The sequence below is a fragment of the Oncorhynchus gorbuscha genome, linkage group LG13 (genome assembly GCF_021184085.1).
Source record: "Oncorhynchus gorbuscha isolate QuinsamMale2020 ecotype Even-year linkage group LG13, OgorEven_v1.0, whole genome shotgun sequence".
Classification (NCBI taxonomy): Eukaryota; Metazoa; Chordata; class Actinopteri; order Salmoniformes; family Salmonidae; genus Oncorhynchus; species Oncorhynchus gorbuscha.
In genome coordinates this window covers 58,084,485-58,108,202 of record NC_060185.1, presented here as the reverse complement: position 1 = coordinate 58,108,202, position 23,718 = coordinate 58,084,485, and the positions used below count along the sequence as shown (strand labels likewise).

Sequence of the window (23,718 nt, the reverse complement as noted above, 5' to 3'; positions counted from 1 at the left end):
GTGTTATTAATAACAAAGGGATATTCAATATTTTGGGCGGCAGGTATGCTAGTGGTTAGAGTGTTGGGCCAGTAACCAAAATGTTGCTGGATCAAATCCCCAAGGTAAGAATATGTTATTCTTCTCCTGAACAAGGCAGATAACCCACTGTTCCCCGGTAGGCTGTCATTGTAAGTAAGAATTTGTTCTTAACTGATTTGCCGAGATAAAAAAAAATGTTTTTTTTTAATATATATTTTTTTTACCCAAACACCAACAGGTGACCTTCTTTTGAAAGCATTGGAAAACCTCCCTGGTCTTTGTAGTTGAATCTGTGTTTGAAATCCACTCCCACCTTACAGATAATTGTACTGTATGTGTGGGATACAGAGATGAGGTAGTCATAAAAAAAACACTATTATTGCACACAGAGAGAGTCCATGCCACTTATTATGTGACTTATTAAGCACATTTTTACTCCTGAACTTATTTAGGCTTGCCATAACAAAGGGTTTGAATACTTATTGTCTCAAAACATTTCAACTTTTCATTTTTAATTATTTGTAAAAAATAAAAATAAAACATAATTCCACTCTGACATTATGGGGTTTGTTTGAATTTTTTAATGTCACGTTTACTTAACTAGGCCAGTCAGTCAGTTAAGAACAAATTATTATTTACAATGACGGCCTACTCCGGCCAAACCCAAGATGCTGGGCCAATTGTGCATCACCCTATGGAACTCCCAATCACAGCTGGATGTGATACAGCGTGTATTGTGTGTATAACAGTGACAAAAAAGCTCAATTTAATACATTTTTAATCCAGGCTTTAGCACAACAAAATGTAGGAAAAGTCAAGGGTTGTGAATACTTTCTGAAGGCATTGGAGAGCCACGTCATTGTGGAATGCTCTGCCATCTTAGGTTACCCAGGCAAAAAGCGAGTTTAGCTTTAAAAAAAAACATATTAAAAACATATTGCATCACAGTACCTCTCATCTTTCTAAATATTTAATTGAACTGTACTGTGTATAAGAATATGAATACAGTACCTTCTGAAAGTATTCACACCCTTTGACCTTTTCCACATTTTGTTGTATTACAGTAAAACTGTTTTGCAAATGCGTAACATATAACACGAATTGTAATTCGTAACATATGCGAATTGTAATTCGTAACATATCATACAAAATGGGTAACGGACAACCACAGATTTATACATATCATACTAAATGGAATAACTTGGGTTTACGTACAGAATAATACGAAATGCTCTGAGAGCAGGTTGTTTTACATGGAAATGACCTTAATTGTTCTTTGGCAGTGGTAGCTAATATATTTGTTTGCTCATCTGTCACTGACAAACATTTAGCATGCAATAATGTAGCCTAAATCAAGTGTATTATTTTGCTCTTGATTCACTTAGTAGCCTTATTTAAATATAAGCTATCCACCATTGAGTTGTGAGAGCGCATTCTGTTTTATCCCTTAATGTAACTTAGCCTACTTCAATATAAGCAATCATTCATTCATGTCATTACGGGTAATTCATGCCTTTAAGTACAATCAAGCATTTTATTCTGAAATTAAATAACAAATGGAATCTTGAATAATTAAACAATAAATAAAGAACTATATTTTCTTCCAAACAACTATTTGAATAATCACTCAAAACCGCCGTGTTTTGAATGCATGTTTGATTAGGAAAATATTTGGATCAGTTAATTTACAAGGTCCAGCAAGGCAAATTAGCAGGGCAGTTGTATTTTGGTAGGATGTATCGGTTTTAAAAGATGCTATTGGAATATGAGCTTCTCCTGATGCTGAGATGTGGTCTTGTGGATCATTATTCTCCTGAGAGCACTCCACTCCAGCCTATTCATATTGCAATTTGAAATATTTCAGGCAAACGAACAAGAAATCAAAGGAAATGGATATATATTTGGGAATGCGGCCGAAAGGTTTTTGGATCTCCTGGGCCCAGTTTTTCAAATGTTAGCTATCCGTATTCTGGCTTTTGGATAGGATTAAATGTATAGAAATATAATATAATTTAATCCTATCCGATGGCCGAAATCTGGATAGATAATTTTGGAATACTTTCTAAAGATGTTCTTCCCTCTAAAACAAATCAAATGTATTTATATAGCCCTTTGTACATCAGCTGATATCTCAAAGTGCTGTACAGAAACCCAGCCTAAAACCCCAAACAGCAAGCAATGCAATTGTAGAAGCATGGTGGCTAGGAAAAACTCCCTAGAATGGCCAAAACCTAGGAAGAAACCTAGAGAGAAACCAGGCTATGTGGGGTGGCCAGCCCTCTTCTGGCTGTGCGGGGTGGAGATTATAACAGAACATGGCCAAGATGTTCAAATGTTCATAAATGACCAGCATGGTCCAATAATAATAAGGCAGAACAGTTGAAACTGGAGCAGCAGCACGGACAGGTGGACTGGGGACAGCAAGGAGTCATCATGTCAGGTAGTCCTGGGGCATGGTCCTAGGGCTCAGGTCCTCCGAGAGAGAGAAAGAAAGAGAGAATTAGAGAGAGCATATTTGGGGTGGCCAGTCCTCTTCTGGCTGTGCCGGGTGGAGATTATAACAGAACGTGGCCAAGATGTTCAAATGTTCATAAATGACCAGCATGGTTGAAAAATAGTCAGGGCTCAGGTCCTCCGAGAGAGAGAAAGAAAGAGAGAAGGAGAGAATTAGAGAACGCACACTTAGATTCACACAGGACACCGAATAGGACAGGAGAAGTACTCCAGATATAACAAACTGACCCTAGCCCCCCGACACATAAACTACTGCAGCATAAATACTGGAGGCTGAGACAGGAGGGGTCAGGAGACACTGTGGCCCCATCCGACGACACCCCCTGACAGGGCCAAACAGGAAGGATATAACCCCACTCACTTTGCCAAAGCACAGCCCCCACATCACTAGAGGGATATCTTCAACCACCAACTTACCACAGAGCCTAAGTAGACATTTTAATCTGAATAAAAAGTGCACATTGATATTGGTTTGTAGTTTTTTCCCTATTTCCCCCCTTTTTGACTGACTGGGAGTTCATGGTTGATCAAGGCTGGGATTTGGGTGTGAGGATGGCAGAAATGAGGCGTGGAAAGGGAAAGGGAGACGTGGTCAATTTTCAAGAAGGGTGTTAGAGAAGTACGATGATGGTCGACAGAAGGTGTCTTATGCTGAGGCAGTGAACAAAGTAGAGCATGATGGGTCAAGGGTGAGGATCCATGTGAGTAATAGATCTCTGCTAGTACAGAGGGATAGGCCAACAAATGATATACACTTCAGTAAGGTTGGCTTCTTAGCATTAATAGCAATGGTTATCAACTGTACTGCAGAAATTAAATGTAAAATCACAGAAAATACATGTTGTGGTGCCAGCTGCAGAGAAGTACTTGGGTATTTGAGATTTCACTGCAGAAGAGTTACAGGGTATGTTGAGTGGCAGTGTCCCGTCCTCCCTGGAGTAGGATCGGATAGGGTCAAAGAGGTGGTGGGTTTTTTAATGTGTAGGTTTAGTTGGCAGGGTAATTTTATTTTCCCCCTTTTGTATCAGTGTAATGGATTTACACTCCAGTCCAGTTGGTGGCAGTAATGCACCTTTTTGGTTTTCAACTGCCATTTAAAAATCATGAACAGTTGTTTTTTCAAGCAGACACGCTGCTATGTTTAGGCAGAGAGACACCTTGAATACTTGTCGCGTGTTTTTATGCAGTTTATTTCCATGAAATAACATTCTAGACCATGCACAAGCTACATTAGCTTATGTTGTCTTTGTCTGTCCAGAAATGTATTTGCGTCCTGAGTTGTTGTATCATTTTCTTCTGTCAAGTTGGTGCAAGAATTAAGTAATTTCACAAGTTTTCCTAACCCAACATTAACCTAGTAGACACTTTTTTAAATACTTATTATAGTGTACAAACGTATTGCCTAATTCTTGCTCAGTAACACACTGTTGCAATGTTGTTGTGTTGTAGCTATAATGTAGCTATGTTGCTCAATGTCTGGTGTGTGATCAGCGGCTTACTACGTTTCTACTTCGGTGAGGTTTAACGGCGGTTAGCATCCAATATGTTGCATTACCGCACCTAACTGAAATGTGGTAGTGTCCCGTCCTCCCAGGCCTCTGCCTGGAGTAGGATCGGATAGGGCCAAACGGGTGGTGAGTTTTTTAAAATAAGTGTAGGTTTAGTTGGCAGGGTCATTTTTAAAAATCATTACACTTTTCGATAGAAAGGGGGAAACGATGTTTAAATTTATTTTATTTTATTACCCTCCCAACTAACCCTACACTCATTAAAATCAACCACCAACGACCTGAGGACAGGACACTACCACTCAACACACCCTGTAACTTGTAAGTTTTGTACCCCCAAGTACTACTTTGCAGCTGCCACCACAACATCTATCTATCTATCTATGTCCTGTGACTTGATAACCATTGCTATGACGCTAAGAAGCTAAGAAGCCTGGTCATATCCATGGCCATCAATACAAGGCACAGGCTCCAAGCTCCTCACAACACCTTCTTCCCCTTCCATTTCACCCACAGGAACTCGAACTGGTGTCAGGCTCACTGTGTTTGAACTTGGCACCAATCTTCCTTGACATACCCTCTCCCTTGTTATTGCTAGCTTCACCAGATACAAACCCATCCTCTGCCTGCCTCATTCTTTTCAACCTCTTCTCTTTCCCTGCAATCCTCCTCCCTTAACCAATTACCCAACTCATTCTGAAAATATTCAACTTTTCCAAGTCTAAATCTCTTTTTAGCCTCCTCGAGGGACACGTTGAGCCCTGTACTCCATCCACTTCCGCTTGCTACATTTGTAGCTGATTATGGTGGGGCAACATTGTAACACTCATTTGTTTTCCTTTAGACTGACAAAATGTTAATTTCATCATAGCTGATGATATGAGACCAACATTAGGATACTACGGGGATCCAGTCGTGAAAAAGGACATTGATCATCTTGCCTCTAAACGCAATGTCTTTCTCAACGCATATGCCCAGGTAGGCCTACAGCAGATACGTGATTTAGTTATGTAGCCCAAGCCAACTTAAGTTGGCAATCCATTGCAATTGTACAATTGAATCTATTTTCTTCTTCACCTTTTTTTCTTTCTGTCATTCAATTTGTAGCAAGCAGTGTGTGCACCAAGTCGGACCTCCTTACTAACAAGTTGTAGACCTGACACAACCAAGTTATGACTTTATCTCCCACTGGAGAGTCCATGCAGGGATCTACACAACTCTCCCTCAGTGCTTCAAGTCAAAGGGCTACACCACTATGCCAGTGGGGAAGGTCTTTCATTCAGGTAAATATCCTAGCCATTTTTCCAGACCTACTTAATGTTTTTAGTGGTTGGTGAAATTATTTTATCAGTCTACTTTGAAAAATGTGTTAGCAATTTTCTGTTTTTCTGCACTTTGTTTAATATCCACTGTTTTCAGTTTTTTTCAAATTTCTCCCTGCTTATTTGGTGCAGGATCTCATGTGAAAGCTTTCAAATTGCTAGAGGCTGTTTCAGTTGCTTTGTTAAATACTTGTCCTCCTGAGTCATTGTGTTGTGCTACTCTCACTGTTTTATGTGCTTGTGTTGAAGGCATAGCCAGCCGCCAATCACTCAGATGATTACCCATACAGCTGGTCTGTACCTCCTTATCATCCTCCCTCTTTCAAATATGATAATAGGAAGGTCAGTGTTTGCCTTGACTGCTGCCGTGTCTCCCTAGTCTACAGATGATCTGGTCATGTATGACTTAAATGAATGTTTGTATATTTAATGGGTACTATTCAGTATAGTGAATGGATTCAATTCAGTATACAAACATTCATTTAAAGCTGGAATCCTTAATGGTGAAACTGCCACGTCCGTTTGCCATATTACAACAAAGAAGTTATTGCAAACAGTAGTTAATTGTGTAGATACTCCTCTAAGAAAACCAGGGTTTCCATTAGCCGGTACTAGCCGGGTTTTGGACAATATTTTTATTTTATTTTTTATGTATTGTTGAAAAGCTGATAAATAAAATTGCTGCCAGTCAATTGTCCACCGGGAGAGGAAAAAGCCCATTGCGAAATGGTTTTAAGCCTATTAATTGATGTAAATACATTTGACTGGTCATGCGTATCGGTCTATAGGTTAATTTGCATAATTTGGTGGAACTAAATTGGCACATGTGTACAGTATATTCGTTTGTCTCTTATCACGAGTACAGCATACACATACAGAGCCTTTGAGTGGAATATCTGTCAGACAGAGCAAGAGCTGCTGCTACAGCATCTCAAACAGCAAATGCATAGACAAAAGAAGGCAGGCGTCATCAGCGCATCACACACACCACTTTGCAATGAGCTGGAGGCAGCATACATTTTGAAAACATATACTTAATTGTTTGAAACCTGAACATTTTACTGCATATTATGAGGCATATCTTACCTTGCTTTAAAGAAGCTTAGCCAAAATCGGACTATCAGTGGAGGCAATTATTTTATATCAACTTTATTTCATTGTCCAGTAGCCAAAGGCACAATCCGTGTCATATTAGCAACCCATGCTAGTTGTTGCATCATCTCTGTCACATGAAACCGCAGGCATGTGCGGTGTGCTTTTAACACTTTGCCCTGCTAATTGCATTATGGTACTAGCATTCACGTGAAGCCTACTGCCTTGTGTGTATTGCTGAACTTTATAATGTGAATAATAGTTTAGCAACATTTTTAAATGAATGTTCTGATCTGTTGCGTAATACTCTTTTCTTTTAAACTTTTTTTTGTTTATGTAGCCTAGGCCTGGTTGTATGAATTTGGGATCTATCATCCCACAGCTGTCCCAAAGTCTGTTCGGAATAGGCTTTCTTTCTCGACAAGCGCACCAATAGTATAGGTAAACTTTTCTACTATGGGGGCTAGTGATTTTGCTGTTCGTTAGTCTTGTTAGCTGAGGAAAAGTAAATGTGGACAGTTCTAACATCTTCAAAGTGCACATCAGAATTTGTTAACAAGGACCACAAATCGCTGCATCTTCCATTTGCATGTTCTGTTAATTAGAATGACCTTAATCTAAATGTGATTTATGTTATTCTTCGCACTGTGGGTAGAGGCCCTAATCAGGTTACTCACCCAATGCCCTTGGGTCCGGTACATTTTTCAAATGTCTGCTGAATGAAAATTCTGCTGGTCAAATGTCCGGTGCCACATTTTCCAAATGGAGACCCTAGTGGATACCGTAAAACAGCAAAGCACTTTTTTTCCCTTGGACATCAATGCACAGCAATAGAACAGCAGAATATGGACAGCATTTATTTTGTTTATTTTATTTACCACATTGCGCAAGGCTTGTCATCACTTTTTCAACAAAAACAACATTGGTAGGGTGGACAGTGGCGCTGTTTCTTCCTACTGCGGATTCCATCTTTAAGATATAATGGCTAAAGATGCTTCTGCCTGCCCTTTTTGAGCCATCTCTCTGTGTAATACTCAAACTGCTTATCGTAAGATGTTTTTTCTGTGCATTTTCACATTCATACATGTAAAATGTTGTTTAGCTAAAGAAAATGTTGGTTTGTTTATGTTTGCAAGGGCATTGATGGCCAACTGTATGTCAACCTGCTGTGCTCGGTGAATGTGTCAGAACCCCCTCTGGGGACACTAGCATACATGGAGAGCACAGAGGCTGTCAGACTGCTCAAGTCCACAAGGGATTCTGAGAAGCACTTATTTCTGGCTGTTGGATTCCACAAACCTCACATTCCTTTCAGAATCCCACAGGTACCGCACCTGCAGCTGCCCTTATTTTCGGACATGGACTTTTTAACTGTGCAATCAGATGGCATTAATGAGCAAGTATCATTCCCCCAATAGAATGATCAGGCTCTCCAACCTTGTCCCTGCTGTGCTACCGTCCTGTAGGTTTTTGCTCCAACACTATTCAAGCGCACCTGATTCTAATAAATGGCTGATGATAAGCTGAATCGGGTTAGTTACAACTGGGGTTGGGGTGAACCTACAGGAGGGTATCTCTCCAGAAACAGGGTTGGAGAGCCCTAATGTAGATGGTATGATTTGTTAACTGATGAAAGGCATTGCCAATTGCCTAACAAACTTTGTGTGTATTAGGAGTTCTTGAAGCACTACCCCCTGGATAAGATGACCCTGATGTTCCTAAAGGCCTCCCCAGCATGACCTACAATCCCTGGACTGACATTAGGAAGATGTTCAAGCTCTGAATGTCAGCTTCCCATATGAACCAATGCCAAAGGAATTCCAGGTTGATTATACATGCACACTCTTGGGAAAAAAAGTGCTATCTAGAACCTAAAAGGGTTCTTCGGCTGTCCCCAAAGGAGAACCCTTTGAAGAGCCGTTTTTGGTTTCATACCACATACTATTAATATTTGTGTTAGTGACTCAGCATCAGAAGTTATGTCAAGACACTCTCTCATTATATAACATATATTGTTTATTATAAATCCAGAGTTAAAAATCTGTGTTTTCAGTCAGAGACCTTCATCAGACAATGTTTGTGACTCAGCTCTAGATTCGACAGCACTATGTCTCTGTGATGTACCTGGACTCCCAAGTGGGCATGTTGTCAAATACTCTGGATGATCTGGGCCTGGCTAAAGACAATGATGTGCTCTTTACTTCAGACCATTGGAAAAGTAATTTGTCCATATAGCCCAGTCCTAAACTGGGCTGGGTTCAGTATGAAAAAAATGGTGTGCAGTGTTCAGTTAAATAGAAACGTTGCTGTTCTGAATGACAAGTTGAAAAACGGGGAGGAGTTGGGTCGTGGGTTGGTATGACGATTCAAAATACACCGCTGCCCTTTAAATACGTCACTCATTGCTCCAAGCCGCACCCCACCACACACACCAAACGGAGCAAACGTACCTCAAAATATTTTAAAAGAACATGGGGGAACATGTCATTCAGTACAAACCGTCACGCAATGTACCAAACGTTTAATCAAACTGAACAAACCTCTAGTGTCTGTAATGGTTTGTTAATGGCAGTGCTTGAGGTACTCTTTAGCCACTAGATGGGGGTGTGAGAACATCAAAATTCTGCCTTCACCTTCCTGAGTTGACAAAGATTTACTTCACCAGCTTGGATCCATTCATAGCATATATCGGTCCTTCCAGGATTCTATGATCATGTTTTTTTGTTGAAAAATCAACAATTCCCTCCATATTATGCGAGGGTTTGCAAATTTGAACAATCACTGCACTTCTGCATTAAAAAAAGTCAAATCATCGCATAAAACTGACCCATCACCACAGTTTATAAAGAGGGCATGCAATTTCAACCAATCACCTCTATTTTACAACATAATATGGTTCAATCAAGCCACACGTCAACAAATGTTTTCCCTCGTCAGCGCATTTCTACAACAAATTGGACAAAATCATTGCATATTACCGTGCAAAATGTCAGAATTTTTGCCTACAAATATCACAAAAAATCCCTGCCGAATTCCTGGAGGGACTGATATGTTGTCTTGACTATGAACTGTAAGTTGATTTACAGGAGCATCGTATGTAAAATGAGTTATTGTTACATGTTTTTTATTCCATGCCTGTATGTTGCATACATTACATTACATTACATTTAAGTCATTTAGCAGACGCTCTTATCCAGAGCGACTTACATGGCCAATAATACATTTTATGTTGTCCGATTGCTTAATTACATTGTCATTTTTGTAAAATATGATTCCTTTCTCTTAAAGGATGGTCACTTGGGTAGCATGGGGAATGGGCCAAATACAGCAACTTTGACGTGGCCACTCGCCTTCCCCTAATGTTCTACGTACCAGGTGTGACTGCAGTCCGCCAGGGGATGAGATCTTTCCCTACATAGATGTGTTTGGTCCAGCACAGCATCACTTTACACAAGGTAATATATAATAATATAAAAAATATATGCCATTTAGCAGACGCTTTTATCGAAAGCGACTTACAGTCATGTGTGCATACATTCTACGTATGGGTGGTCCCGGGGATTGAACCCACTACCCTGGCGTTACAAGCGCCATGCTCTACCAACTCAGCTACAGAAGGACCATGTATTCAGTCATATAGTTAATAACTAGTTTTAATTCCTTGTGTGTACTTCTCTTATACTTTATTATATAATTAGCACTGATCTTGCAAGGTGTGACAGAGGAAAGCAGTATGCTGGAAACCTATCCAGTCTTTTTTTCCCCTATCAGACATTGGTTCAGTGAAGGAAAGGAAGCCATTGAGTAATTTGAGACTTTCATATTCCTCTGACTCCTTCCTGTGACAATCATTCTCCCACAGGACAGATGGTGCAAGAGAAGTTTGTTCTCTACTATGTGACATTGTTATTCCCAGTTCTGTTGATGGATTGTGACTATCTCACTCTCACTGGAGGAATGTGAATGAGCTGCTAGATGTCTTCCCCACAGTGTCTTACCTGGCTCGGCTGAAGCCCCACACCCCTGTCTTGACAACTCCTTCGACGTGGATCTCTGTACCCTAGGGAGACAACCTGGCCTACTCCTTCAAGCACCTAGACTACAGCAAGGACTGCAGCCAGTATCCCAAGGCCTGCAGACACCCCCCCCAGGAGAACTCTGACCTGCCTAACCTGAAGGAATTCCAGGTGATGGGCTACTCTGCCCTCCTGGGACTACCGCTTCACCCTGTGGGTGGGTTTCGACCCTGCTAGCTTCCAGACTGACCTGGTGGTCCACGCTGTGGAACTGTACCTCATGGAGAGAGACCCAGGCCAGGACCACAACCTGTACTCTGCAAGCTGGGCCAGGACCATCATCAGCTGAACACCCTTACCTCAAACACCACCTCTACGTCACTGCAAAGATTAAATCTAAAGGGATGTCATGATAATGCCTTGTTTCGATAATGAACTATTTAGAAGGGAAGATCTGAATTGTTGCTATATTCAGAAAGGACTCAACATTTAATTAATATATTGAATGTCCCACAGTTACAATAAGGGCACTTAATGTTGTTTGTAGTTAACCGTTAAGATATTAGCTGCTGCTATCGTGGTTAACCTGTAGTACCTACAGTACATGGGTTTTTAGGCACACACATTGTCTTAGCGTGTGCCTAAGATAAAAAGTGAAAAGGTGTCTGTGGGAGTTAGTGTGCTAAATTTGATTGAATCACAGATGAGACCAATAGGGTTAGTTTTGCAAGCATAAAGATTTTCTACAGTAATAAAACAACCTAAGGTTACTTACATAACCCCAGATTTCTGATAATGAGTGAGATGTATCACATGTGGGATTCGCTAGGATCAACTATTCTCTCCAAATAACCTATCGGAAACATCTGCTGGAGACCGACAGACAAGTAGAGTGGCAAATAAGGTGAGCCCATCTCATTTTTTAAATTGTATTTAGACTTTATTTAACTAGGCAAGTCAGTTAAGGACAACAATACATCATACAAAGCAGCCACAACTGTCAGTAGGAGTGTCGTTGATTGAGTCTTTGAATGTAGAGATTGAGATAAAACTGTCCAGTTTGAGTGTTTTGTTGCAGCTCGTTCCAGTCGCTAGCTGCAGCAAACTGAAAAGAGGAGCGACCCAGGGATGTGCGTGCTTTGGGGACCTTTAAAAGAATGTGACTGGCAGAATGGGTGTTGTAATATGGTGGATGAAGGCTGCAGTAGATCTCAGATAGGGGGGAGTGAGGCCTAAGAGGATTTTATAAATAAGCATCAACCAGTGGGTCTTGCGACGGGTATACAGAGCTGACCAGTTTACAGTGGAGTATAGAGTGCAGTGATGTCCTATAAGGAGCCTTGGTGGCAAATCTGATGGCCGAATGGTAAAGAACATCTAGCCGCTTGAGAGCACCCTTACCTGCCGATCTATAAATTACGTCTCCGTAATCTAGCATGGGTAGAATGGTCATCTGAATCAGTTTGTTTGACAGCTGGGGTGAAAGAGGAGCGATTACAAAAGCGGAAGCCTAGTCTAGATTTAACTTTAGCCTGCAGCTTTGATATGTGCTGAGAGGAGGACAGTGCACCACCTAGCCATACTCCCAAGTACTTGTATGAAGTTGCTACCTCAAGCTCTAACCCTCAGAGGTAGTAATCACACCAGTGGAGAGAGGGGCATTTTTCTTACCAAACCACATTACTTTTGTTTTGGAGGTGTTCAGAACAAGGTTAAGGGTAGAGAAAGATTGTTGGACAGAAAGATTTGTTGTAGAGCATTTAACAAAAAATCTGAAGATCATCTGTATATAAATGGATGCGAGAGCTTCCTACTGCCTCAGCTATGGACTTAGGTACATTAACCTGAAAGACTGCGGGCTCGAACAGTGGCTGGTAAAGAGCAGTCCACACACTCGCTTTAGGTATGCCAAGGGCAGTAGTAAAGCGAAAGACTGAGGAATATTACATCTCTATGCTTCTCAGCGGCTAGTAGCTGCTGTGAAAGAATCTTCAGCGCAATAGACACGTCCCAGGACGAGCTATAGACTTAGAGGCTGCGCGTAAGCGACATAAGTTTGGATAAACTGTGTTCCTGTCGGGGCCCTCGCAGGCTGAGAAAGCGGCTAGAGGACCTTAACAATGACGAAACCTCTCCGTCCAAAAAAGTCTGGCATTTTTACAGTATAGGATGATGGAAAACCGAGTGTGGGAAGGAACGATCTGTTTAGTCATATCATTCTTCCAATAAAATGCATCCACTGTAAAACAGAGAGCTTGCCTAAGGGGGCTGGCACTCTTTTCCAGGAGTCACCGGCCTGCTATAGCATCCGGGTGAGGGTATATAATTGCTTTGTTTGCTAGGGTACAAATCCTGCATGATGATAGCAGCCTGGACTGGTCGTGAGCAGTGTGTACCGGCTGACCGGAATGTCACTGGCCATCGAGGGGCTCGAAGATGACTGGAAGGTCCTGTTTCTTTGCTCCATGTAGACTGAAAACGGAGAATAGGTAACATACATTTGTTCTTAACTGACTTGCCTAGTTAAATAAAGGTTCAATAAAAAAATCAAGGGTGTGTCAGCTCTCCAGGTCACTGTTTTGGGAATGGGGTCTCTCAGGGCCCTCACAGGGTTGTAGCTTCTACCAGGATGCAGCAAGTCAGTCCGGATAGATGCGGGAAGTGGGCTCTCTGGCTACAGAGCAGCCGGTGGCATGATGGAAGATGTCAGGCAATGTAGCCAAAGGAAAAGCAGCGCATTGTTCCTAATACAGTATTCCCAATCCTGGGCAGTAGGATATTACTGGTATGTCTTGGCCCTGCTCCATTGAGGAGAGTTGTTTAAAAGCGAAGATTTATCGTCAGCCGCTCGTAAAATGGGGATGCAGTGGTCTGGTCGCGTGACTCAATCGCAGTAGAAGCGGGATGAGGAAAAGCTGAAGCTTTGTGGACTAGGGAGTACAAGTTTGTTATTAAGGCACATGAAAGTTCACGTTTTCCAGAAGGCATTTCTGATACGCATTTTGATTTAAAAAATGAATGTTTACGTTCAAATGCTTCTCCTGTGAAGTAGTGACGTGCGTCATATGCTTAGTTTCCTGAAACTATTTTAATTTAATTAGCATTCTCTATGGGCTTTTCCATGTATTTGTTGGCATTGCTATCCTTCAGATTAGAGTATCAGTGGGGTTTGACAACACCACCCCTTGTGTTCAGTGCCAGTATTACAGAATATCCCGGTATGGCACAAGGTCAGTATGACGATCTGGGTGCCACCCAAGCCTAATAGGTGATGCTAGCGAATCCCACATGTGGTACATCAAAACAAGTATTTGAAAGGGAACCAACTGCAATGATGAAATGCATTCTGTAGCCTGTTCTTTCAGCTAGGGAAAAGAGATTGATTACAGAGTATGCTGCATCACATTCGGCCGTGATTGGGAATCCCATAGGGCGGCACACAATTAGCCCAGCGGCGTCCGGGATTGGCCGGGGTAGGCCGTCATTGTAAATAAGAATTTGCTCTTAACTGACTTGCCTAGTTAAAGATTAAATAAAAAATATATTTAAAAATGGAAGCACTTGGATTTGTTGATCATTAGGGCCAACATATTAACGGAAGGTCTTGGTGAACTTGCAGCGCTGTACTGTAAAACTCTTCAGTTTCATGCTTTGCACGAAGATATGTTATGTTTATTGAAACACTATGTATAGATACTTTTTTGAAGAAATCTGTTATGCAACAAAATCTGTTATAAATATGTATCCAATTCAAATAAGCCTCGCTCGCTCAATTTTTTGGGAATATATTCTTGTCAATGTGCAGCAGAAGAGGATACTGAGGTGGATCCTTAGGGAGCATCAATGTATTCAGCTCCAGCAGACAGGCTTCATTGCCAGCTGGGCTGGAAAATTCCACTGCCTTGTTTTTTGCCTTTTGAAAGCAAGGTCAGGCCAGTTGGAGATGGATCCATGGGCTGATTGAAGCTGATATTTTAATTGCTCACGCCAAAGCAGGATTGTGTTTGTGCTCGCAAACTTTGGATCTGTGATTTGAACTCTATTTCAGCTCCTGTTTGTAAGTTCTGTAAACTTTTTCACCATGAGGCCAAACATAGTTTAATGGCTGTGATAGAACTGAGGAGGATAGATCAACAACAATTTAGTTATTCAACAATACTAAACTAAAATGACAAAGTAAAGAGAAGGAAGCCTGTACAGAATTACAAATATTCCAAAACATGCATCCTGTTTGCAATAAGGCACTAAACTAAAGCTACAAGAAATGTGGCAAGAAATAAACTTTATGCCCTGAATACAAAGCATTATGTTAGGGTCAAATCCAACACATCACTGAGTAATGGAATATCTACATAGGAGTACAGAGGCCAATTATCAGCAACCATCACTCCTGTGTTCCAATGGCATGTTGTGTTAGCTAATCCGAGTTTATCATTTTGAAAGGCTAATTGATCATTCTGAAACGGTTCAGTTTATTCTTGTTCTGAGAAATTAAGGCTATTCCATACGAGAAATTGCCAAGAAACTGAAGATCTCGTACAACGCTGTGTACTACCCCCATCACAGAACAGCACAAACTGGCTCTAACCAGAATAGAAAGAGTGGGATGCACAGCTGAGCAAGAAGACAAGTACATTAGAGCGCCTAGTTTGAGAAACCGATGCTTCACAAGTCCTTAACTGGCAGCTTCATTAAATAGTACCAGCAAAACACCAGTCTCAACATCAACAGTGAAGAGGCGACCCTGGGATGCTGGCCTTCAAGACAGAGTTGCAAAGGAAAATCCATATCTCAGACTGGCCAAATAAAATAAAAAATTAAGATGGGCAAAACTACACAGACACTGGACAGAGGAACTCTGCCTAGGTCAGCATCCTGTAATCAAACTCACAAATACTGATACTCCAGATACTCAACTAGACTAAAGACCAGCTTTATTGCTTCTTTAATCAAAACAACAGATTTCAGCTGTGCTAACATAATTGCAAAAGGGTTTTCTAATGATCAATTAGCCTTTTCAAAATGATAAACTTGGATTAGCTAACACACAATGTGCCATTGGAACACAGGAGTGATGAGCCTATGTAGCTATTTCATAAAAAATCTGCCGGTTCCAGCTACAATAGTCATTTACAACATTAACAATGCCTACACTGTATTTCTGATTAATTTGATGTATTTTAATGGACCAAAAATGTCCTTTTCTTTCAAAAACACTGACATTTCTAAGTGACCCCAAACTTTTGAACGGTAGTGTATACATTTTCACTTTGTCATTATAGGGTATTTTGTGTACATGTGTGAGATAAAAAAATCTATTTAATCCATTTTCAATTCCGGGTGTAAGAAACAAAATGTGGAATAAGTCAAGGTGTATAAATACATTCTGAAGGCATTGTATGTTTCCTAAAACCATTTTGTTCCTTTTAGAATAGATAAAACCTTGAATGTAGTGTATGCACCATTTAAATAGGTTAATTTCACTTGAATCCGTCACATACTGACACTCAACCTTGAGTTGCTCCACAGTCAATGCAGGGGGACAGAGCTTCATTCACAGACGCAGGAATGCAATTACCCTTAAGTAGACAAACATGAATTGAAATACAATGTGTGACCTAATGCTGATAGATGATGGGTATTAACCATGTAAAACTTAATATGATTACAAACAGGTGATCAATGTAGAAGTGGTCAGGGATCACTGCTTAAGATAATAAATATTGATCTGATACAACAACCATTATGGATGAGCTACCAGTGTGTGGTGAGAAGAATAGCCATTCTCACATCATATCCAGGGTTGGTTTTGAGAATCGCATGTAGATTGGTTGGTTGCGTTTAGGCTTGAACAAATCCATATGAAATGAGTGACACTTTATTGTCTTGATTCAGGTGCACCTTATTAAAGAAACACGTGTAGTCTTATGGTAATGGACATGTATTCACATGCTCGACAATGATGATCAATAATGGATGGATTTAGAGGAAACTGCTGAAAAACCGAAGTCTTTGATTTGGAAATTCAACTCCCAAGTTGCATCAGCAGGCTAACGTGCTGGAGAATATGTAAAGAGTAAAGATGTGTTTACATCAGCCCTAACGTCTGACCCATAAAAGACAGCTGGACTTTGTTATGAACTAGTCTGCGGCCTATTACACTGGCCTTCAAAGAGACTTGGAGATTACCAGCACACTCGCTTATCATGAAGTGGAAGTTGTTTTGAATGCTGTCAGTCTGTCTCTACAGTCTAGTCTGGAGATTGGTTATGGCTCACAACAACTATTCAAAACAACTGATTTACTCCAGTAATTCAATGTGAATTCAGATTTTAGAAATGCCAATTATGTTCTGGTGAAATATGGTCTGATATACATTTTTATACCTAACCATTGATTTAGTTGACATTCTTCCCACTTGGCACAAACTGGTTAAATCAACATTGTTTCAACGTAATTTGTCAAAGTATTGTGACGATGAATATATGTTTGGAACAGATTTTGATTTGCAAAAAGTAATTAACCAGTACTGTTTTCATATAATTTCAACCCGCGTTGCAAACATTTAAATTATATTTTATATTTGAGATTCTTCAAAGTAGCCACCCTTTGCCTTGATGACAGCTTTGCACACTCTTGGTATTCTCTCAACCAGCTTCACCTGGAATGCTTTTCCAACAGTCTTAAAGGAGTTCCCAAACATGCTGAGCACTTGTTGGCTGCTTTTAGTTCACTCTGTGGTCCAACTCATCCCAAACCATCTCAATTTGGTTGAGGTTGGGTGATTGTGGAAGCCAAGTCATCTGGTGCAGCACTCCATCACTATCCAATAGCCCTTACACAGCTTTGAGGTGTGTTGGGTCATTTTCCTGTTGAAAAACAAATGATAGTCCCACTAAGCCCAAACCAGATGGGATGGCGTATCGCTACAGAATGTTTTGGTAGCCATGCTGGTTAAGTGTGCCTTAAATTGTAAATAAATCACTGACAGTGTCACCAGCAAAGCACCATCACACATACTCTTCCATGCTTCACTGTGGGAACTACACATGTGGAGATCTTCCGTTCACCTACTGTGCGTCTCACAAAAACACAGCAGTTGGAACCAAAAATATAAATTTGAACAGACAGATTTCCACCGGTCTAATGTCCATTGCTCGTGTTTCTTGGTCCAAGCAAGACTTTTCTTCTTATTGGTGTCCTTTAGTAATGGTTTCTTTGCAGCAATTCGACCACTAATGCCCGATTCACATAGTCTCTTCTGAACAGTTGATGGTGAGATGTGTCTTACTTGAACTCTGTGAAGCATTTATTAGGGCTGCAGTTTCTGAGGCTGGTAACTCTAATGAACTTATCCTCTGCAGCAGAGATAACTCTGGGTCTTCTTTCCTTGTGGTGGTCGTCATGAGAGCCACTCATCGTTGATGGTTTTGTGTGTGCACTGGAAGAAACTTTCAAAGTTCTGCTTTGACTGACCTTCATGTCTTAAAGTTATGATGGACTGTCATTTCTCTTTGCTTGTTTGAACTGTTCTTACCATAATATGGACTTCTTCTTTTTCCAAATAGGGCTTTCTTCTGTATACCACCCCTATCTTGTCACAACGCAACTGATTGGCTCAAATGCATTAAGAAGGAAAGAAATTCCACTAATTAACTTTTAACAAGGCACACCTGTTAATTGAAATTCATTCCAGGTGACTACCTCATGAAGCCGGTTGAGAGAATGCCAAGAGTGTGCAAAGCTGCCATCAAGATCAACAAAACAAATGGATGGAAATCATTTATAGAAAATATATTTTGATTTAATACTTTTTTGGTTACTACATTAACCCATATGTGTTATTTCATAGTTGTGATCTCTTCACTATTATTCTACAATGTAGAAAATAGTACAAATCAAGAAAAACCCTTGAATGAGTGTGTCCAAACTTTGGACTGGTACTGTATATTTTGAAATTGCTTTAAATTCGATGTAGAATGGTGAAACATCTCACGTAGAATCTACATGGAAATTGCTACACAATTCATGTTATGTGGTGTTGTAAATGTGTTGAACAACATCAGATCCATGTCACATTTTCAACATTTTCTATATGTTCTCACTGTTTAATCAATATCTGTTTTTCACCTTATATTACATTTTGGATGGTTGAAATTGTTGAATTTCATTTTTGATCTGACATTTTATTTGATATTTTTTCAATGTTGATAGTAAAATGGTATGTTTAATCGGCCCAGAAGCGGCCCTCTTCCGGGGAGGGGGGGAATTATTGAATCGGGCCGGAATCGGTTGTTGGACTCAGCCCGGAATCTAAATAAATGACTGCCCAGAATTGGCCCAAGTACATCGGGCCGTTTCTGTCTACCGGAATTCAGCCGACTTTGTTGGCATCTTACCAGAATCCCCCCAGAAGCGACCCGATGCAAGTTTGCAAAATTGCCCAATTTAGTAATGTTAAATATTAATATATTGCATTTAATGCATACAAATTATACCCACCCCCCCAAAAAAAATTGTCGGAGGACACACCGTCCACCTGGTGACCGTGGCAGCACGCATGCTCCTGGCCCACCCAGCTGGCCAAACCCTCCCCTAACTTGGACGACTCTGTGCCAATTGTGCGTCGACTCACGGGTCTTCCTGTAGCGGCCGGCACCGGTCTCAAACCAGCATCTGTAGCAACACAGTTTGAAACTGCATTGCAGTGTCTTAGACCGCTGCGCCAATCGGGAGGCTCCATCCACAAAGTTTTTAATGCTTGTCAATTGCCTTGCACAAAGTATATAAATACTAAAAAACGACTTAAACAGGACTCTAAAGAATGTAATTTAAATGTTAATTGTATTTTTTGATCACAGAAACAATGAGAAAATATAAAGCAGCTCGTGTAATCATCTGCCAGAGAGTAGCCCCAATGTAATAAGTTTGGGCCAGATAACTCAAACCGGAATCGGTCTAGCATAATCCCCACATCCTAGCTATAAGTAATACTGCCTAAGGTGGCCCAGACTCGGGCCACATGATGTCGACTGAGTCTGACTCTCAGCCGAGTGCCCCGACTCTCAGCCGGAATCGGCCCAGATCCACTGTACTAGCAATGAGATTGAGATCTTCTCAAACTGCAACAAAGGGTGGTATATGTTTGAAGCTGGCATGTTGGGCTAATGCAAACAACCTTACCAGGGGTGCAGTAAGTAGTTTATAGGTAATTCTCAAAGAGGTGCTCAATGTTCCAAAAGATGTGCATACACTTATGCATACACCCATAGAATACAATACTATTATGAAATGTGAGGGTAACTGCATATTTTGGTGTTGAGCATCATATAGTGAAGACTGGTTGAGCATCCAGATTTCATTAAGGTTTCAATAGATTTGAAAATCAACGTTGATAGTGTTCCTCTCTTCAAATCATCTAGCTGCCAACTTTTGCCTATTTTAAGCAGCCTAAATGATTTCCATCCATTTGTTTTTGCCTTGTTCACTGAAGAAGCTAGTGCCTGTGGATGATTATCTGAGTAATGTCCTATTGGAGTTGAAGGTGCTCCTCGTTCACGGTATCAATCTGACAAATAGTCATTACCATTTCACAGTCAAAGCTTTTCTTTGTGATGCACCATTGTGAGCAGTGCTGAAATGCATCAAATCCCATAGTGGATATTTTTCAAGAGAAAGATGTCAGATTAAAGGCTCTTGGAAAAGAAGGATTGTGTTGCACTCTGAAGGGACACATCCAGAGAGAAATGATGGTGAATTCAATAACTTGGGCTACATGGCTAGCCATCAGGTAGCTACAGTACATCTCCATTGAAAGACGTATTTCAGTCTTTCCATTGGGTTATATGCATATGGTGTGCTTGAGTCTCATGAGAATGTTAACTTTTTTTACCTTTATTTAACTAGGCAAGTCAGTTAAGAACAAATTCTTATTTACAATGACAGCCTAGGAACAGTGGGTTAACTGCCTTGTTCAGGGGCAGAACGACCAGCAACCTTTCAGTTACTGGCCCAACACTCTAACCACTAGGCTACATATACCACCATTTTCATGCAGACTGTCTTCCTCTCAGAAAAACAATTTGTCAGAGGCTCTGATCTCCTTTCGAAGCTTATTGGCAAAATAATTTGCCCGACAACCACGGTCACTAGCAGAACTTGACTGATGGAATGCCACTGAGTACAGTCCGTTTTTGTTCTACATGGGTCCCACAGTATTGAAGGATGTTGTTTCCAAAAAGTTCTATCACCACTTTATGTCCATTAGTGTAGCCATGTCAAGTTTGCTAAATTCAGATGATGACAGGATAAGGTATTACCTTGATGATGCCAAACAGCTGCTGGTGCACTTTGTTGAGATGAGAAGAGTATCTATGGTGATACATTTATGGTGTACAATGTACATGGTGTCACTCACTTGGCAGATGATATTGCATTTCACAACAAATCAATGACCTTAATTGCCATCAAAAGCACACATATTCCTTTCTACAAGTGACAAGGAGTTTGTCTGAATCAGACCAAGTGAAACACACTGCCAAGAACATTCAACCATACGTCAAGAATAACATGCAGGATTGTTGCTTCCTCCTCCAGGACAACTATGCATTTGTCAAAGAAATTATAGAAGATGGAAACCTGTCTGTGATTTTATTCGCCATACTCAAACCCTATCACAGGCAATACATAGTGATCCTTCTTTTGCATAGTTTTGCTAAGTAAGATCAGATCTATTGGAATAGATTAGTTTGCAATTATGGCTTATATTATATTGTCTAATAATGTATATTTTCCCAGGGTCTAATGTCAGAGGATGTGGGCCCGAGCAGTGTCGATGGAAAAAGAAGTAGAAGGTGTTGACCTAGAGCATTGAATCACAGACCAAATCAATATGACTAATATAACAAATATATAGAAAGAATAGGCTCCTAACCAATTGCACTATTTTGTGTGTTATTTCACATTTTTTGGAACTTATTTTGTACATAATGCTGATACCGTCTCTTATGTCAGAACAGCGATTACTCACCTCGAACTGAACACTGATATTTTCTTTAATGAGTCTGACGTGAAGGATATAATGTTGCTCCCAGACAATGCCCAAATCCTGTCATTCGCATGAAGAAAATAAGGAAATACTGGAGGCAGAGATCAGTGTGCCTTGGGAGAATTTGTCGGGGAGTGGGTAACCCGCCTCTACCATCCATTCTATTAGTCAAAGTGCAATCACAGGAGAATAAACTGGATGAGCTCCGTTAGAGACTATCCTACCAACAGGACATTAAAAACTGTATTATCTTATGTTTTACTGAGTCATGGCTGAATGACGACACGGATAACATACAGTTGGCTGGGTTTTCCGTACATCGGCAGGACAGAACAGCTATGTCCGGTAAGACGAGGGGTGGTGGTGTGTGTCTATTTGTCAATAACAGCTGGTGCGCGATGTGTAGACCACTCTATCTACCAAGTGTTTTCATCTATATTTTTCGAAGCCGCTTATTTACCACCACAAACCGACGCTGGCACTAAGACCACACTCAACGAGCTGTGTACGGCCATAAGAAAACATGAAAATGCTCGTCCAGAAGCAGTGCTCCTGCTGGCCTGGGACTTTAATGCAGGCGAACTTAAATCCGTTTTACCTCATTTCAACCAGTATGTCATGTGAAACCAGAAGGGGAAAAACTCTAGACCACCTTTATTCCACACACAGAGACTCATACAAAGTTCTCCCTCAGCATCCATTTGGAAAATCTGACCAAATTATATCCTCCTGATTCCTGTTTATAAGCCCAAACTAAAGTGGTCAGATGCCGCAGATGGTACGCTACAGGACTGTTTAGCTAGCACAGACTGGAATATGTTCTGGGAATCATCCAATGGCATTGAGGAGTATACCACCTCAGTCACCGGTTTCATCAATAAGTGCATCGATTACGTCGTCCCCACAGTGACCGTACATACATATCCCATCCAGATGCCATGGATTATAGGCAAATCCGCACCGAACAAAAGGCTAGAGCTGCCGCTTTCAAAGAGTGGGACACTAATCCGGATGCTTATAAGAAATCCCACTATGCTCTCAGACGAACCATCAAACAGGCAAAATGTCAATACAGGACTAAGTTTGAATCCTACTACACCGGCTCTAATGCTGGCCGGATGTGGCAGGACTTGCCAGCTATTACGCACTACAAAAGGAAACCTAGCCACGAGCTGCCCAGTGACCCAAGTCTACCAGACAGGGTAAATGCCTTTTATGCTCGCTTCGAGGCAACAGTGAACCATGCATGAGAGCACCAGCTGTTCCAGATGACTATGTGATCATGCTCTCAGTAGCCGATTTGAGCAAGACCTTTAAAACAGGTCAATATTCATAAGACCGCGGGGCCAGACGGATTACCAGGATGTGTACTCAGGACATGCGTGGACCAACTGTCAAGTGTCTTCACTGACATTTTCAACCTCTCCCTGACCGAGTCTCTAACGCCTACATGTTTCATGCAGACCACCATAGTCCCTGTGCCCAAGAAAGTGAAGGTAACCTGCATAAATGATTACCGTCCCATAGCACTCATGCTGGTAGCCATGAATTGCTTTGAAAGGCTGATCATGGTTCACATAAACACCATCATACTGGAAACTCTAGACCCACTCCAATTCACATATCACCTCAACAGATCCACAGATGACGCAATCTAAATCGCTCTACACACTGCCCTTTCCCACCTGGGCAATAGGAACACCTATGTGAGAATGCTGTTCATTGAATACAGCTCAGCGTTCAACACCATAGTGCCCACAAAGCTCATCACTAAGCTAAAAACCCTGGGACTAAACACCTCCCTCTGCAACTGGATCCTGGACTTCCTGACAGGCTGCCCCCAGGTGGTAAGAGTAGACAACAACACATCTGCCACGCTGATCCTCAACACAGGGGGCCCCTCAGATGTGCGTGATTAGTCCCCTCCTGTACTCCGTGTTTACCCACAACTGCGTGGCCATGCATGCCTCCAACACCATCATTAAATTTGCTGATGACACAATGGTGGGAGGCCTGATCACCGACAACGATTTGACAGCCTAATGGGAGGAGGTCAGAGACCTGGCAGTGTGTTGCCAAGACAACAACCTCTCTCTCAACATGAGCAAGACAAAGGAGATGACCGTGGACTTCAGGAAAAGGAGGGCCGAACACGCCCACCATTCACATCGATAGCCTGTAGTGGAGCGGGTCGAGAG

The 23,718-nt window shown here is 41.2% G+C and overlaps 1 pseudogene; it reads left to right on the top strand.

Moving 5' to 3' along the window:
• The first annotated feature begins 4,901 nt into the window (after positions 1 to 4,901).
• On the top strand, positions 4,902 to 11,436 carry LOC123992342 (annotated as a pseudogene).
• The last annotated feature ends 12,282 nt before the right edge of the window (positions 11,437 to 23,718 follow it).